Below are 18,468 nucleotides of genomic sequence, written 5' to 3'. Positions count from 1 at the left end.
TCTGTTTTTTCCATTTCTTCTACATTTTTCAGTATCAAATTGCAGAATATCAGCAATCTTTCACTAGGCGTATGCAGTAACACAATTTTTAACCACCAGAGTTATGAGGTCAGAAGTAACTGTGAGCACAATCTGCTAGCGTCTCTTTGAAGTATCATACCAGTGGTTTTGAAAGTTTTAGCCCATTAGCTACAAACCATGCAGAGTGTACGGCTGAGCATTTTGCAGACTGATAAATGTGTTTTTCCTGCTGTACGTTCCAAGCAGCCACTGGTTTTACTTCATGTCGGTACAGTATGAAAATGAACTTGCAGAGACTTTAATGTGCTGTGGTTAAAAGCAGATTGTGTGAGATGTATGTGATTTGTAGTTAATGGGCTAACAAGTATAAAACCACTTCTTGGATGTGTTGGATTTAGTTCGAGAGGGCAACCTAATCGCCAGAATAAATGTTGACATTGTATGTTTGTGAAAACCACTGTTATATTATGCTTGTACATTATTTGGTAGTGGATGCACATGTGGTTAGGTTTAGGCACAAAAACCACTTGGTTATGGGTGAGAAAAGATCATGTTTGGGCTTAAAATACCCAGTTTGGGTGGCTAAAAAGCTCCTGGTATTGCTGCAGTGTTTCTGAAAGAAAAAAAAGAAAAAAGTTTTTGTGGCACTGTTTCCAGTGGAAACACGGCCAGGGGTCGCTAAAAAACAACCAGGTTTGGTGGCTAAAAAGGTGCTGGAAACACAATTATAATCCCTTTTACACTGCTTGTTCAAGGCAGGGATATCACGCCATTATGCTGCCTCGCCATGCTGTATATAAGGTCTGATGGCAGAATAGGGGTACAGAGTGGTCTCACCTTAAATCCACCACCAGAGGTAGTAACAGCGCCAAAACAGTGTCTGTATAAACAGGACAGTCTGTGGGACTGGATCATGGGCGGCATGAGAGTGAAGTTTTGACAATGCTGTTAGCAGTTAGGGGCTAACTCACAAAAGAATAGTAGCTGTAAATGTCTGCAAATTGGAAAAACAATGAGGCCATTGTTGTTGTTTGGAAAGTGCTGCCGGTGTATATGTTATATGACACACTAGAGGCTGATGCTGATGTGTTACATGTCACACCCGTCACACTTATTTTGATTTTGCAAAATTGCGATGTAGTGTATGATGTGTATTATCAAGAATGATGCTGTCGTTGTTTGGGTATGTGTAAAAATGCAAAGAAGGCGTAAAGAAGTGACTGTAGCAGCGCTGTGGTGCAATCTCTGTGTAAAACGGGATAATGACTCACTAAAAATAATTGGTTTTGTTGTTTACTAAGGGAACTTGCTTCAGTGAAATTAAAAATGCATACCAAACTAAAGTTCGGGTTTCAGGACGATATTTCAATTTCAAGAATATCCACTGTTTCTCAAAAAAAGCATGATGATCCCAGAGGCAGTGATTAATCATGTCAAGCAATCTTGATTTCAGTATTGACCAAAATGTCATGATTATAATTTTTGCCATAATCTAGTGGCCCTAACTTCCAGTACTTTATTACTCATTGACTTTGCTCAGATAACTTTCAGCAGGAGTTTCAGCATCTGCTGGCACTTTGACAACAGCTCCTGTCAGGTCCACATAGATCCTGTCTCACATCTCAATCATGAGCGGTCCTCTCTGTTTTTTAATATGTAATCGTATATCACTTTGTCTGTCATTACATGAAAGGAACAGCATTTACATCAACTTCTCTTAAATCTCCCCAGATTAGCCAGATGCCAGAAGGCTGTGTGGTGGTCTGGACCCAGGCAGCAGGTTATGTTTGGACTGATGTTGGATGGTTGATTGGTTGGTGTGTGTGTGTGTGTGTGTGTGTGTGTGTTACTGGCAGGAGGTTCAGTTATTGACAGAGGGATTACCGTGAGCTCAGAGTTCAAGCCTTTGCGCTGACAGACATCTCGCCCCTGAGAGTTAACACACACTCTGGAGGCACACTCCGCCTGCGCCCTCACCTGACCCTGATGTGTGTGTTTTTATCACGGTGATGACTGGGCAGCACTGTGACTCAAGTTTATTGATTTCTCTGTATTTTACTTCTTTATTGAATGACATTGTCTGCAGTAATGCCTGTGTGTGTGATTTAGATATGCTCAGGGAGTTTTTCAGGCTTCAGAGGCCGGTCTGTGTGATATCAAAATGGATCGTGAAAAAATAAATTGAGAAATTGTATGTTAAAGTCTTTAACTTTAATCCCTTTACAAGAAAAGCTGCCTAAAAGCCTGTGGGATCCAAGTTGTCTGAATGAATTTGAGTTGATTTAGTTAAAAAATGCATTACTGTTCCAATATGAAGGTCTTTAGAAAAAAAAAAAAAAGACAACCACAAAAGTAAACCCCGCATTCACAGACGTATAAAAAAATCTGTACACCACAGCAATATATCCCTCATATGAGTTAAAGAGAAATGTGGAGCAATACTTCACTAAGAAACAAAATACTGCAATGTTTACCCTCTAAATGAAATGATTGACAGCTCACTATTCTGTCTGGGTGGTCTCCGGGTGGTGGAGGTGGTGGTAGTGGTGGTAGTGGGGGTGAGGGGGTTGACAGGCTCCATGTTACCCTCTCAGCTATTTTTCATCCATCGTTTTCCCCCACAAAAACACTTTAAAGAGGAATAGCCACATTACTCAGGTCATGTGTCTGTGTCTTTTAGCCCCAAAAGGCCGTTCACACACGTTAGACACGGAATCGAACTTTAGGAGACGCTTTGCTCTCTTTAAAGATCTCACAGTCTTTTTCTGCTCTGGATACTTTGACAGATTTTAACATGGTTCACTGTGGAGTCACAGACGACCCCGCATGACTGTGAGCGACAAATATTTCAAACATTCAGCCTCTGAAGTCGCTGAAATACAGTTTAATGTAACTTTCATCTGGCTTTAGTCTGCTAATAATTTGGGATTTGGGATGAGTGAAGTAGCGTTTGTTGTGACTCACAATATGGCAACAGCAAAATAAATTTTATAAGCACAGCTCTTGAAAATTAGATGTGAAAGGTGTAGCTGCACAGTAAAACAATAGACTTGGAATATTGTAATTTTCAGTGAGTCAACACCAATTACTCAGCCAATAATCCACTAAACTACATGTACACTTTCTTATGCCTCCGTGCTAGAGACAGTCGCAGCGGAAGGCTTTTTGTTTTGTTGTGATTTCCTTAGAATTTCCCCTTAAGGTTAAGACAAGGTCTTTGTAAAAATAAAAGTTATTCACAAAGCATTTTAGACCTTACAAGAGCTCCTAAGGTGAAAACTGTTAGCAGCAGGGAGGAGGACTTTTAGAAGGCTTAAGAGTTTCTTAATCAGAGGAGAAATGGTGGAAACACAGAGAGGTCGAAGAAATACTCTCCAGACACTGGATGACAGTGAGTGAATGAAATGCTACAGATTAGATCATGCAGGGATAATATGTGCGGTTGATCTCATTAGGGATACACACACATTTCCCAATTAACTCTATAACGCCAGAAATAAAACGATCACAACACTAAGATATTTGGAAAACTGGAAAAAGATGAGTTGAGTCTGTCTCAACCTTCCATCAGCGGAGTGACCACACTAACAATGACAACACTTTCACAGTCAGCAGTTCATTTCATTTCCACTGGGTGTCCTCACCTTACAGGCTCAAAGAAGGGTGCGTCTGTGACAACCAATCACACCTGTTAAAACAAAGCATCATACCTAGCAACAGGGTCGACCACACCTCCTCACTGAGGTAAAAATTTCTGCCCTTTCCTTGCTCAGAGTTGCTATGAGAACTTTTCTAAATCACTCCTAAGCTAGGACTCCTCACTAAAAAAGATTTAGGCTAAGTGTTGTCAGAATGTTTGTGAATATGGCCCTTGGTGATAGTGGCACTAACCCTGCTGGAAACACAACAATGTTGTAGTAAAAAACAACCACTTTTTGTGGCAGTATCCCTGTCCAAAAGAGAAAAAAAGTGCATTTCTACTAGGGATGTTGCAATCCGTATCGTGGATTGAAAATATGCTGCAAGCCAGCCAAAAAATGTGGATCGGATCGGATCGCACTGCAGGGGAAAAGTGCGATACTAGCACTCCATTCCACAAATCTGCTCCAGCTTTTCCATCCAGCACTTCATTGTAACACACGAAGAAGAGAGGAGAGTGGGAGGGGGAGGTCACGTGATAACAACAACCGGGTGAAAAACAGCGTGGATAGTTGAAAAAAATGTCAGTGGTGTGGCAGTACTTCCTTCTGAAAAGCGAAAAAGATGGAACGGCCGAATGCAAAACGTGTAAAACACAAGTTTCACGCGGTGGCGGCGGAGCCAGTCAGTTTAGTACGACAAACTTCATCAAGCATTTGAAGAAATATCACACGGAGGAACATGCAGAGTTTCTGCAGACCTCGTTAGCGAAGAAGCAACAGTCCTTCGGCTCCCTCGCACAGCCAACGTTGTCACAAACATTTCAAAAGCGTGAACAACTCCAACGAGACAGCAAGAAGGCAAAAGGAATAACAGAAAAGACTGCGCAGTCTATTGTGCTTGACGACCAGCCTCTGTCAGTTGTGAGTAACGTGGGTTTCCGACGCTTAATTGAACACCTCGAGCCTCGCTACGTTATGCCTAGCCAGTACTACCTCACTGAAACAGCTATCCCCCAGATGCAAAAAGAGGTTCGAGATTTCCTTCTTGCACATGTGGAGAGTGCTCGTGCCATTAGCTTCACCACCAACATTTGGAGTGCAAGTCTAAGTCCTATGTCCTTATTGAGTCTGACTGTGCACTGGGTAGACGCTGAGTTTACTTTGAGAAAAGTGAACCTATTGGTCAGAACAGAGAGATAGAAATATGCGCTGGTATCGGATCGGTACTAGGGCTGTGGTATCGGTATCGGATCGAAAGTGAAAAAGTTGGATTGCAGCATCCCTAATTTCTACAAAACGGCCACGTTTGTTACCTCATAAAAAGCCTCTTGAAACACAACTCGCTAAATCACAACCGGTTTTGTTGTTTGTTGGTTGTCTGCAGCTTTGCAGGCTTCCCGCCTAGGTGTCACGTAATCCACCATCCCCTCCCCCTTCCTATGACATGGTCAGCTCATATACATCACTTTAACATTTCCTTAAAGGAATAGTGCACCCAAAAACGAAAATTCAGTCATTATCTACTCACCCGTATGCCGATGGAGGCTCAGATGAAGTTTTAGAGTCCAAAAACACAAGCAGTATGGAGATATTTTGTGGTTTCAATTATGTGTTTTTGGACGTTTGAATCCGGGGCGCCGTTAGCCTCCATTAGGTGGAGTTGTGTTGCTACCCCCTCTCCCCTTGGATCTCCACAAGTGTTGTGAGGACTCTAAAACTTCACGTGAGCCTCCATCAGCATATGGGTGAGTAGATAGTGGCTGAATTTTCATTTTTGGGTGCACTATCCCTTTAAGTACGGAGCACTGTCTTAGTGTGGCCGTCTCTGTCCATGAGAGAAGGCTGACGTTTTCCGTTTTATTCAAGATTGGATTAGAGATAATGTCTACATCTATGTACGTAGACAGACGTCTAACAGTGTTCCATTGAATTAATGCAAAGCTAGGGGTCGGCATCTTGAAACCAAAAAAATATATAAAATGTAAATTTCTATATAGTTTTTTTCTGGTCTTCTTTTTTTCAAAGGAGAACATACGACTTTAATTTCAGTCTCAGAGTCATGTATTAGAATAAACTGCCTGCAACACTGAGCCCTCACACAGAAACATCTCACCATTATCTCCGTGTGACTTCAGTCATCACACTAATACTTCATTCCAGTTGAGACAGTTCGTGATCTATATGAACCAGTTTCACACGTCCTCCTTGGCTTTATTTGCCGTGAGAGGAGCGACTACAACTCCCACATTTTTTAACTCCATCATCATGGCAACTGTCTCATCAAGCCGGCTCCCTGTTGCTCCCTGCTCCAGGCTAAAAACCGTATCCTCGCTAAAGGCTTAAAACAGTCATTGACCTTCTCCCCTCTAAGTGTCGTACCTCGTCCAGATGTAGGGTTTCACAACCAACCAGACTTCACAGGCATTCTTAACATTGTTCCTCATTTATTCTGATTACTCCTTGTTTCCTCTCGCTGGGTCCACAGTAGTTTTGACACCTTGATCCAATGCTAGACCAAACACAGAGCAGTGGACACGGCTGCAGGGATGGACCACTGATCACGTCTGTCTTAATGCCCTGGAGGATGTTGGGGTCAAAAGAGTGAGTGGACCTCCCCAGTGAAAGCTGTAATTGGCTGTGTGTTTGGGTTTTTGTTGAACTACCAAAGAACTAAGATTTTGGCCTTGTTCACATGTATACAGGTCTTTTGTATATTTAAAATAAATTGACTTTTGAGGTGCAGATTTTTCTAAACTGTGTGTATCTGTGTGGACATGTAAACAGAGCGTTTGGGAAACAAAGACGTCATCACCCCAGTACGTGCATGCCCAGTTTGTTAACCTTTTACCAGAGCGTCTTGGGCCATGTGTGGGAAAGATGTTTAATAACGGTGCAGAAACAGGTGTCAAATAACTTCAAATAAATTATTAGCTATTATTATTTACACTGATAATAAGAATAACAATCAATAACATCTGAACAACGATGTGTCTGTTCTGAAAACCTTCAGATTTCTGGGATCCATAATCTCCCGGGACATACAGTATAGTGGACCTCCAACATCGACGCTGTCAGTTGAAAGGCCCAGCGGAGGATAAACTTCCTGCACCAGCTCAGAAACTGCTGATACAACTCTACACTGCAGTGATCCAGTCAGTTCTTTGCACATCCATCACTGTGTGGTTTGGATCAACTACCAAACAGGATGGGAACAGACTACAACAGACCGTCAGGACTGCAGGAAGAATCTTTGGTCCCAGCAGACCCTTCATTCAGGACTTATACACCTCCAGAGCCAGGAAACAGGAAAGTGACATCAGGTAACAAATACTTTTTTTAAGATTGGTTTTCAGGGCTTTTGCCTTTATTACAAGACAGTTAGAGAGTGGCCGGAAAGCGGGTTGAGATAATGGGAATGACGCAGCACAGGGCCGCAGATTGGGATGAAGACCAGGCTGCTGCTAAGGACTCAGCCTACATGGGGCGCCCACTGTGCCAAGTGAGCTAGACGACGCCCTGACACGCCTTGTTTCAGCTTCTCCTCTCGAGTATGCGCGACAGAACATTGTACCCCAAAACAAACAGACACAAGAGCAGTTTTATAGTAGCTGTTTGAACATAGTAAGTTCGTAGGCCACTTAGTTTGTGAGGTGTCTCGGTTATTACTTGTGTTTCTGTTCCTCTTCTGGAGGTCCACATTACTCACATAGGGCAGGGAAAAAGTTCAACGAGATGTATTGAGAATCCAAAAAAGAAAAGACAACGAAAGTCCTTCCAAAATTACATCTTGTACGATCCACTAGTGACTCTATGTCCTATATCTACCGTATAACACAGTCAAAAACTTATTACGATCCAAATCAACACAAACGTCACATCGTCTTTTATGCACGTAGTTGTCCACAATCTCCTTTTTTCATGCGCACCAAACTGTCTTACAGCACCATACCTGGTGTAAAACACTTGTGCCTGTATTCTAACACATAAATAAAGTAAATATAAACTCAACCTCAGCAGTCTAAGACCATACACTTCTTCATAATACACAGAAACTGTTGTGTGAACTTATACACAAGCAGAAACATATAAACACAGATATTTTTACCAAATACAAATATGTGCTTAATCTGTGCTTAAGTGGCTCTTAAATGAAACTTTTCTTTTCTTTTCTGATTGCTAAATCAATATAACAATAATAAATTTTAATATTTTTACTAAGTCAATTGCAGAACTCTTCATGCTAATCACAAACCTCACACCAAACCAGCAAAACATCATCCACCAAACAATTCTTCCAAAACTCTTTTAGAATATTGTGTTTTTGTGTCAGTACAGTACACACAAACAATCACATGAACAAGCACACAAAGAAGGAACTACACACTGATAGTATGAATGAAAATCACTCGTGGCTTTTGCTTTGTATGTGTGCGCAGCAAAGTATTTTGCAATACATTGTCATAAATATAGTGAACACACCTTCACACAAATGTATAAAGTATAGATGGGTATTACAAACACAACATACTATCAGTACAAATAAGCGGGGAACGTTTTTTTCTCAAAATGCTCTGACACTCCTCAAACTACCTCAGCACAGCAAAAGAAAACAAAAAAACCTTTTAGAAAAAAAAACACAACAAATATGGGTTAAATTTCCCCGATTTGTGGGTCTGGCCAGAAGACGTCATCCACATCTCTCTGTCCAGAATGGCTCGCCATTGTTATCCAGATGTTTACCTGTGGTCTATTTATAGTAATCATGATCTGATTTGTAGGGGAACACATTACCTGAACGACCAAACAGCATGGGTATGGAATGGTTCATTTCCCGCTGATAGGGATTTTAATGCATCTTTTCCTGTTAATGATGCACCACCTGCCATCTGTTGTAAATTTAAAATTCTACATAAAGCCTGGAGTTTATATTTCCAAAACATGAAAGAGGTGTCAAAAATTAGTGTTTTCAAACAGGCTACCACAACACTTACAATGTTATAAATTTTGTATACTTGCACGCTTCACATTTTTGAAAAAGAAATCGTACATTTTTATTTTTTATTACATTTATCACATCATCAGTTTACAAAAATAAAAGACCCATCTGAGAGGTTTCACTTTATCGGTTAAAATGTTACCACATAAGGTTAAGTGCAAATTTTATTACATTTTGTAGCATTATTACATTATCGGGTGCTTCACATATTTATTTACAATTTTATTTATGCCACTCTGTTTTGCATATAAGGTTTAGTTTACTGTCATTCAAACATGTTAAAAACATGAACAAAATTTGTTTTCCTAAGTCTGACAGTGTACAGAATAAATAACATTTTAAGATTGACCCTTTAATAAATAACTAAATAACCTAAAAGTCTGTAATAAATAGAACACGAAGTTACAAAGTTTTATTTATTCATTATTGAATGATTTTACCTGACTTGAATTTTCTTTTGATTTTCTCTTTTTTTAAACCTCCTCTGACACAGATATGATTTTTAACCATTTGCTATTTAACAGTCAACTTTTTAACAAAGACTGTGACAAAAATTATAGTTTAATGTTTCCCATTAAAGTAGATGTTTTAGGCAAATCAGATTTGCAGATAAACCAGCTGTGAGCTGAACGCCAGTGTGTTTCTGTAACACTCGACAAGACAACACTGACGCCCATATTTCTTTTCATAAAAAGCATATTTTTAAATGCTGATAATCCAAACTAACGTGCTTTACACACTTTAACCCACACTGCTTTAAAAAAGTTTTTTTTTTAAAAATAATTTACTGTAAGATTTACGATAACGTCAGAGCTTGGCCGAAACATTTGACATAAAAGCTGCTGCGTGTTTTGATGTGTGCGCAGGATATTTATGACATGTGCCTCCAGATTTGTGGAATTACATAAAGTGAGTAAACCTTGCAGTCCAATTGTGCCGTCGGTGTTTATGGATTTTCACAGGAAATACCATAAAAGTAAATAGTCGGAGGTTTTCGTAGGAAAATGTGAGTTGAACCTCTCGAGCAGTGACAGTCTAACCGTCTCGTCTGGCGTTCCCTCTGCCAGTGGTTTGACTATTATTCATGAACAAATAGTTTCTGTCCGTGGCTTTCTTTGCTGTATGGATTAAGTTAGTGTTTTCTCACACAGGAAATTGCATGTCTGTCAGGAGGATTGTGGGTCAGCGTCCCGCTCGTAAATCACAGCTCTAACAGTGACCACGCAGTAACTTCATGTTACATAAAATGGATCTGCTCCCTTCACTGTGTTGTTACACACACTGTTATTTTTCAGCAGATTGAGCCACATTTAATATAAAAAAGTATAATTTCCAACAACACTCACATTATTCAAGGCTGACTTCAGTTTATCCTGCAAATTTACTCCCTTTTTCCTTTTTAATGAGCTCTCATTAGGCTCTCATTGGATTTTGTTCTTAATGCACAAACGTTTATTGGCCTTAACGTCCCATTGTTCCAAAAAACACAACATAATAAAACAGATTAAGCCCTCAGCAAACATCCAGCTCCGTGTCATTTCATCGTTCAGCCAACGCCACCCTGTAAATCCAGCTGAGTGCCGCGGTTAAAGTGTTTTTGGAGTAAAATTGGGGCAGAAAAAGCCGGCTCGATTTTTGTATTTATTTTCTGTGTTTAATTGGACAAATGAATAGCATTCCAGCCTGGGAGCATAGTGGCATTATTGTTCTCGGAGAATAAACACAGAAGGGTCCTGCGTGGACTATAAAACTCCAGAATAAACAGCTCTCTCAAAGCCCAGTATTGAATGTCTGTTTATGACTTGTAATATGAAGTGCAGAGCTCTAAAATCACTAATTACATCAGCTATGTGGATTTCTGGGGAGAGCTCTTAAAAGGGGTATTGGTGGCTGTAAGTGTGTGTGTGTGTGTGTGTGTGTGTGTAGGCTTGTATAAGCTAATATGTCTAATGTGTTTGTGCCCTCATGCCTAACCCAATATTTGGGTCTATTCTACGCTTTTCTAAAAACGTACGTCCATTTGCTCCGTCTTAACTTTATGCTGCAGTATTACGAGCATGTGTGTTACACATATGTGCACGTGTGTGTGTGTGTGTGTGTGTGTGTGTGTGTGTGTGTGGCTTCGTAACAGCCCACAGAGGGCTGACCTCAGTGCAGCTCGGGAGGAAAAAAATAGTTTCCTCTCCCCTGATCTCTGCAGACTCTGGTTATTAAAACATGTTTCTCTCTTCCGCTGAGATGAGAGGAGGTGAGCTGCCGACCCCCTCAACACAAGCAGGGATGACTTTAAAACCCTGGCATGCAGAGGAAGAGTTATACTATACAGGAATAGACAAAATAGTTTTTATGGATAAGCGTGAATGATTTGCTGTTGGCTTGATTTCACTTCTGGGTTTGATTGAGGCACTTAAAACACTAATACTTTAATGTCATAACACTCAATGTGTTTTAAGAAAAACACCAGTTGTGAAATCTTGGAGTCGACTCAGGCTTTTGACTTTATCACCAAGATTAAATGAACAAAATGTGTCAAGTTTCTGTTCATTTTCACTCCTGCAAAGTGGGTAACTTCAGCTAACTAAAGGGAGAGTTTGGATCTTCTGAAGTGGGGTTGCATGAGATACTTATCATAGTCAGTGTATTACATACAGTAGATGTCAGTCAGCACGCCCCCAGTTTGGAGGAGCAGGCAGGACTGCCATCACAGAAGCTAAGCAATGTACTGCTGTGAATGGGGGCAGCAGTAAAACATATTTTAGCCACCTAAAACACATCAATATTGGTTTAAGTGTACACGATTTTTAAAATATTTCTCCACTGTTCTGACGTAAAAGCTATAAAAGGCTTCAGTTCCCCATTTATGCTGTCGTTAAAGCCACCGGACTCCATTGACAAAATACGTAATTTCACCTCTCTGAACACAGGAGCTGCTGCTCTACAGTGCCTCGATAAGTTGCTTAGTTTGTGTTCTTGTGTGACTTTGGTGGTTAAACTGCAAAAATCACACAATAACACAAACGAAATGATGGAGGCAGTGGTAGACCAGCAGCTCCTGTGTTCAGCAATGTTAAATCACAATGTTTTTCTCAGTGAAGTCTGGCTTTGAAGAGAGAGATATAACAGCTTCAGTTCCCCTTTTGGAAATCGCTGTTTAACAGTAAGATAAAGCTGTAAAAAATATTCAAAATATACCCAACACTTTAACTGATATTGATCTTTTTAGGTGGCTAAAATACATTTTGTTCTGCCCCGTCCACAGCTAGGTTTTCAGCTAATGATTATTTTCATTGTTGGTTAATCTGTTGATTATTTTCTCGATTAATCCATTAGTTGTTTGATCTATAAAATGTCAGAAAATGGTGAAAAAATGTTGATCAGTGTTTTCCAAAGCCCAAGATGACGTCTTCAAATGTCTTGTTTTGTACACAACCCAAAGATATTCAGTTTACTGTCATGAAGGAGTAGTGAAACCAGAAAATATTCACAGTGTCACCTCTCTCAGTGACAGCTTACCAGCTCCGAACTGTAATCGGAGTCCGGACCACTCTGCAAAAGGTAGGATGGCAAGGCTTTTAGGTGCCGTTCCCCAACAATGGCTTTATTGCAGTCTTCACCACAAAACAATAAACACGGCCCTTTCGTGAGGTTTAGCAGGAGCCCTGAGTTTATCTAGACTATCATCACTCTTTGCTGCATGCATCTTCACCATGACACCCCGAGAGAGCTGCTTCTCTCCATACACACTGAAGCACACGTCACAACCTTACAGGTTACCCACAAGTCCACTGCCCTTAAAGGGAAAAAGAGTGAGCAGGTAACAGCATTTAAGAAGCTGGAAAACTACTCAAACTGATGAATCAATCATCAGATTATTAGTTTGTGACTAATTGTTAACTACCTGAGTAATAGTTGCAGGTCTGTCCACAGCAGTACAGTAGGAGTTTGCCAACAGACATCTAGTGTGTGTAACACACTGACTATAGATAGGTGCCTCATACAACCCCCGGTCTAAAGATCTGAACAGTCCCTTTAAAGTCCCAAAATTTCGTAATGATTTTTCGTACCACCTTCTGCATCTGTGTTCATCCTTATGGAACGACCTGCGTATGAAGGAAATCAGCTGCAACAGAAGAACGATCACGCAAACAAACATCAAGGAATGAAGTGTGAAAAGTCCGAGGACAGCTGAGGGGTGGAAAAAAAAGCAGAGAGAGCGCAGAGAAAGGAAACATTCATGGCTGTATGTGTGCAGCTATGCAGTTCAGTTAGTGGCCAGTCAGTTCTGTTGGCCGCCTCTCCATGCACCATCACCTCATCACTCACCAGCCTGCCTGGACGCCCAGCAGCCGCCGCCCACCCCTCCCACCCTGCTGCTGCTCCTGCTGCTGCTGCAGCCACATTACGACTGCGTCCCATCAGAATGACCCGCCACCTCATATCTCAGCGCAGGTATGGGCTCATTCATGAGTGCTGGACACAGATTTAACACGAGGCCCGTCGATGGGATGACTGGTGGCCTGGCAGGCTGATGGACGGCCTGCCTGTCGGTTGAAGCTGTACTGCTGTCTGACTGGACGCCGTTTCGGCGGTGCTGAGGTCATCCCAGACAGGGGAAGCAAAATGTGCTGCTGGGACGTATTCCTGGACGTTCAAGGCTGTTTTGATGAGCCAGTTGGCTGGTTGGGTTAGAAGAAATTTGTTTTTGCTGCCACATCAGAGGATGTATTAGTTGAGATAGAGTGAAAATATGAAGATTAAATCACAACACAAGGTTTTCACACAGCTACAGCAAAACAACTGACTTCAAGGCAGAGCAGGACATTTCATTTGCATAAATTACAATGAAATAATTCGTAAACATTCAAAACCAGTATTTAAAACTAGTGTTAATGTGTTACTGTAACTTTCAGTGGTGCAGTTATTTTTAATTGTGTGCTGGCCCTGCAAAAATAAACAATTACATTTAATTGAAGTACTTAATTAGCAATACCACAGTGTAGAAATACTGTTACAAGTAAAAGTCACATTTTTTTACTTGCACAAAAAAAAAGCCAGTAATGAGCTGTAGGCACAGTAACTTTAGTCTGACGTGAAATCAGGAAATTTCTTACAGTTTACTGAATGTTGAAATTACACTCAGTCACACAGCAGAAAAGCTGTTTGCTCCTGTGCCCAACGCAGCTCTCTGCTCAACTAAACTGCACATGACGTAAATTACAAAATTAAAGGGAGCGTCATCGTCAAAATTGAACATACATGCATTTTAGTCATTTTATATTTATATACAATATCTACATTTTCACAATTCTATATAATATTCAAATAAACATTAACACATTGTGGCTCTTGCATACATTGTATGCAGCTGGTTAAAGTGAAGCTAATTTTTTACTGCAGACGGCTGCCAGTTTATAAATTTCACCAAAGGATTAATACATCTTTATCCATAATAATACATCATAATTAAAATATAAATTTATAATATGAATCTGCAAAGTAACTTAAGTTATCAAATAAATGCTTAGGAGTGAAAAGTAAAAAAAATTTATTGCGGTTATGACAGGTTTCATAAGTTCAGGAGGTCAGATGGTTTTCTTAACTGAGCGAAAAGGTAAAATATTTACTTGAAATTTAAATTGACTGTCTGAACTGTAACTATATTTGATTACTGGTTACTGTTGTTTTTTTTTATGTGAGTGTTGCACAGCTCAATTTTAAGATTCTGTACACGACGTTCAGAGCATTAATATGGCGGCAAACGACTATTTGCTTTGTAAAGATATAGTGGAGTAATGACATCCTAAACAGAGAATGAATTCACCCTACCTCTGTGTGTTGTTCTGAGCTTCTCTGTAGTTTGTTGTGATGAGCCGACACTGCACTTATACTGCGGTAACTGCTGGGATCAGGATGGCATCATCGAGGAAACATAGTGCCCACCCTCTGGCGTTGGTTAGCGGTGTTTATGAAGCTACGTCGGTGAAGATTCTCAGTCATCCAGGTCATGGTAATCAGAAGTGCTATATCGTAGGCAACTGGACTTCAGTTTCCTGAAGACGTTTCACCTCTCATCCAAGAAGCTTCCTTCGGTCTGGACTGAAGACGCTTCTTGGATGAGAGGTGAAACGTCTTCAGGAAACTCAAGCAAGTCCAGTTGCCTACGATATAGCACTTGTGATTAATGGAGCTAGCACCGTTAGCTCGTTAGCTGCTAGTCCCTGCTCAGCCACCTCCATGTTGAGATTCATGTCCAGACAACTCACACTCTGTACTTCGCATAGCGCCTCTTTAAACCTCAGCATCTAAAGGATAAGAAGACAGAGATAGACTTTATTCAAACCTTTTTTTCACTCTGTTGTCATATACATACACAAGCCTGAAATAAACACACACCAGGATATATACAAGCATTAAATGGAAAGATGTCAGGGTGAGGGTGCTGCCCATGAGTGGGTGCCTTGAGCGGTTGGGGGTTTGGTGCTTTGCTTGGTGCCCAGCAGGCGAACTGGCACCTCTCCAGCTACCAGTCCATGCTCCATATTTGGTCCACATGGGGACTTGGATCAGCGACCCTCCAGTTCCCAACCCAAGTCCCTATGGACTGAGCTACTGCCGCCACAGGGTGATGGTATTCCATAATTTTCTTGTTGCCAACAAAAAACATGATGATAAAACCAAACCAAACAATGATAGTCTATCTCTAAATACATTCTAACTCCCCTGCTGTGTCCGACGCCCTCATTTCTACCAAAGATGTACATTAAAATAAAAAACAAAGATTATAAATGTATAGTTTAATTTCATCATTTAAAAAATTAGGGCTCTGTAGTTGATACCAAATGTCACTCAAACATGAGACAGTAGTGCTTTCGTCAGGGACTATTTTCAGCTGCGGATTGACTTTGGTGCTTTAGTGAGTATTTAGAATCAACAGCAGGCTTCACCTTTTTAACAAGCCATTAATCTTTTTTACTCTACTGATTTTTAATAGTACACGACTAACATAAGTTCCTGTTGTGCTGCAGTATATTTCTGCTGTAATATAATTGATTTTCTAACACATTTACACTTTGTATTCTAACACAACATGCCCCAAATGTACTTATAATTACATGATCTATAATAAATGTGTAATTCAAAATATACACTTATTCATATACAATGGACATGTATTTCTAAGATCTCCAGGTTGTTTTCTCGCTCAGTTTGATTCAGCCCGTTGAAGAGTTTGAGTGCAAACAGTTGAACGGAGGAGTCGTGCTGTAACAGGAGGCCCGTCACCGCCAGCGACATCCATCTCAAGTACGGGTCACACACATTTATAGCTCGTATCACATTCACTGGCCACCAAATCAAGTCAGCAGCTACGAGCCGCTGGTATCCTGCAGTATATAATATCATGGGGACCATATGATGACAGACTATAGCAGTGTAGACCACAGAGTAACACGATCTGCTGTCCGTCAACATGTAATGCAAATACGGGCTGTTAAATAACACATTAGACTGTTTGGTGGAGGCGCTGCACGCTCGCTGGCTGGGGGGAAATCACCTGTCGCACAGGAAGTGATGTGCTTAACTTGTTTGTAATAAACAGTAGGAGAAGCATGTAATTATCATGAGCAGCAATGGCTGGACGTGAAGACAAAAACCCAAACTTAAGTCAAAGACAGATTGTATTATAGGGGTGCTTCTTTGACCAACACATGGCAGCTGTAGGAAAATGTGGCCCAAAGCTGATCAGCACCAAAAGTGCTAGGAGACCCCTGTGTGGATCTGAGTACAGAGATGATGACCTCTGACCCTCAGTATCTCTAACTTGTGGCGAGCAGCCAGCGCTGGACTCTCCTTGACTCTCGACCATTATGGGCTGAGCGCTGCAGCAGGTGGCAGGAGGCATGTAAGCTCCAAACATGGTGCAGGATGTGAGACCAGATACCACAGAGGGACAGTCTGGAACCAGTTTAACGAAAGGCAACACTGCCATCTAGTGACTTCAAGGCAGACTGCTCAATGTCCTGACCTGGTTATATCAAGGCATGCCAGTAACATAGTCTCAATCACTTCTTAAAACACAACTTTTTATTTTTAAAAGAAACTAAACTCGGTTGAATAATGTACAGCTATTTTCTCACTCAGCATAATACAGGTGTGTATGTGTCACCATGGGTGTTGCAGGTTTAAGCAGACACTGGGTGAATGTGGTTTGTCTCACCTCTGGCTCGCACAAAGTATAACAACATCAGCTGGTTAAACATGTTGAACAGAGGCTTAAAGATCAGTTCATACAAATGTGGCGAAGTGAGCTCAGGTATGACATGTGATGTACATGTCGAAATTAAACAAGAGTTTAAACTGAAGAAGTATCTTTTGCATGAAAAGTAAAGACAGGCTATTTGTAATTTTAGAGTAAACACCACCAGAATTCCTAAAGTCACTGGACGATGTAAAGTGCTGGATAGAAACCAGAAGATCTGCAGTCGCCCAGTTGCCACAGGAAAATGTTGGAATTGTACATATCTGCAAACCACAGATACGTTACATTGGTACATTTCATATGCATCATATCAGCGTTTCTAAAGTGTTATATATGGGTTGATTTTGTCATTGGGAGGTGGAGAGGGTGGTGGATGATGTCACACGTAAGCAAACAACAAAAACCTTTTGCATTTTTAAGAGTCACTGCTGTGTTTCCAGCAGCTTTTATCAAATGTGGGTGTTTTTTGTAGCAACCTGTTCCTGCTTTTCCACCGGGGAGGATGCCATTTTATAATAACCATAACCAAGCGTTATTGGGAGTGTAAAGAAACATAAAATTTCAACTTATCTGCTCCATGATAAAGTATAAATGCGATGCAGGAATGTACAATGCCAACATTTTTCCCGAGGCTTGTCTTGACATGGTTATTCCTATTCTTTGTCTTTTCACCATTGAAATAAGAGCAAAAACTGTGTGACTGGACTCTGATTGGAACAACAGCGTACTTAGCATTTAATGATTTATTTGCAAGACAAGAGTCATGATTTAAGGGATTTCAAGGCTTGTCAAATAACCTATAAGGGTAAAGTTAAAGGTCATGCATAAACAACCAAACCCAGGAAATTCTTGGTGTAAGTGAGAGATTCCTGTGCCTATGAATTCTAGCTCAATGTGACGAAATCTCATAGGTGAGTCAAACAGAGCCCAGCATTCACTGGTCAGGGACGAACAGGGCAGCATACTGAATGGCTCGCTAATATACTAAACAGCTGAGAGGGACAGTGGTTAAATGTAACTAAGGACATTTATTCAAGTACTGTACTTGAGCACAAGTTTGAGGTATTTTTACTTCACTTGAACATTTTAATCTGGTGCCACTTTTTACTTCTATTTCATATTGTTCATTTTACTCCACTTGAGTTTTTTAACAAATTAAGCTGAAACTATTAGTTGATTAATTAGAAAATTAATTAGCAACTGTTTTAATATTCATTTAATTCATTTTAAATGCAAAACATTTAATGGTTCCAGCTTTTCAAATATGAGGAACTGTAGCTTTTCCTTATTTTTATTTCTTACATTTTTTTAGGCATTGAGATATTTTACTTTAAATACTTTTGTACATTTAATTGATTATTCCTATTTATTTTTACTTAAGTAACAATAGTAATGGAGTATTTTTTTTACAGCACAGTAATAGTCCTGATTCCTGATTATTCTTACTTATTTTTACTTCAGTAACATTTTCAGTGCATGACTTTTACAAGTAATGGAGTATTTTCACAGTGTGGTGACAGTACAGTACTGTTTAGGTTATTTGAGGTCGTTTT

Source organism: Epinephelus lanceolatus, chromosome 14 (genome assembly GCF_041903045.1).
Source record: "Epinephelus lanceolatus isolate andai-2023 chromosome 14, ASM4190304v1, whole genome shotgun sequence".
Lineage (NCBI taxonomy): Eukaryota > Metazoa > Chordata > Actinopteri > Perciformes > Serranidae > Epinephelus > Epinephelus lanceolatus.
This window is presented reverse-complemented; position numbering follows the sequence as displayed.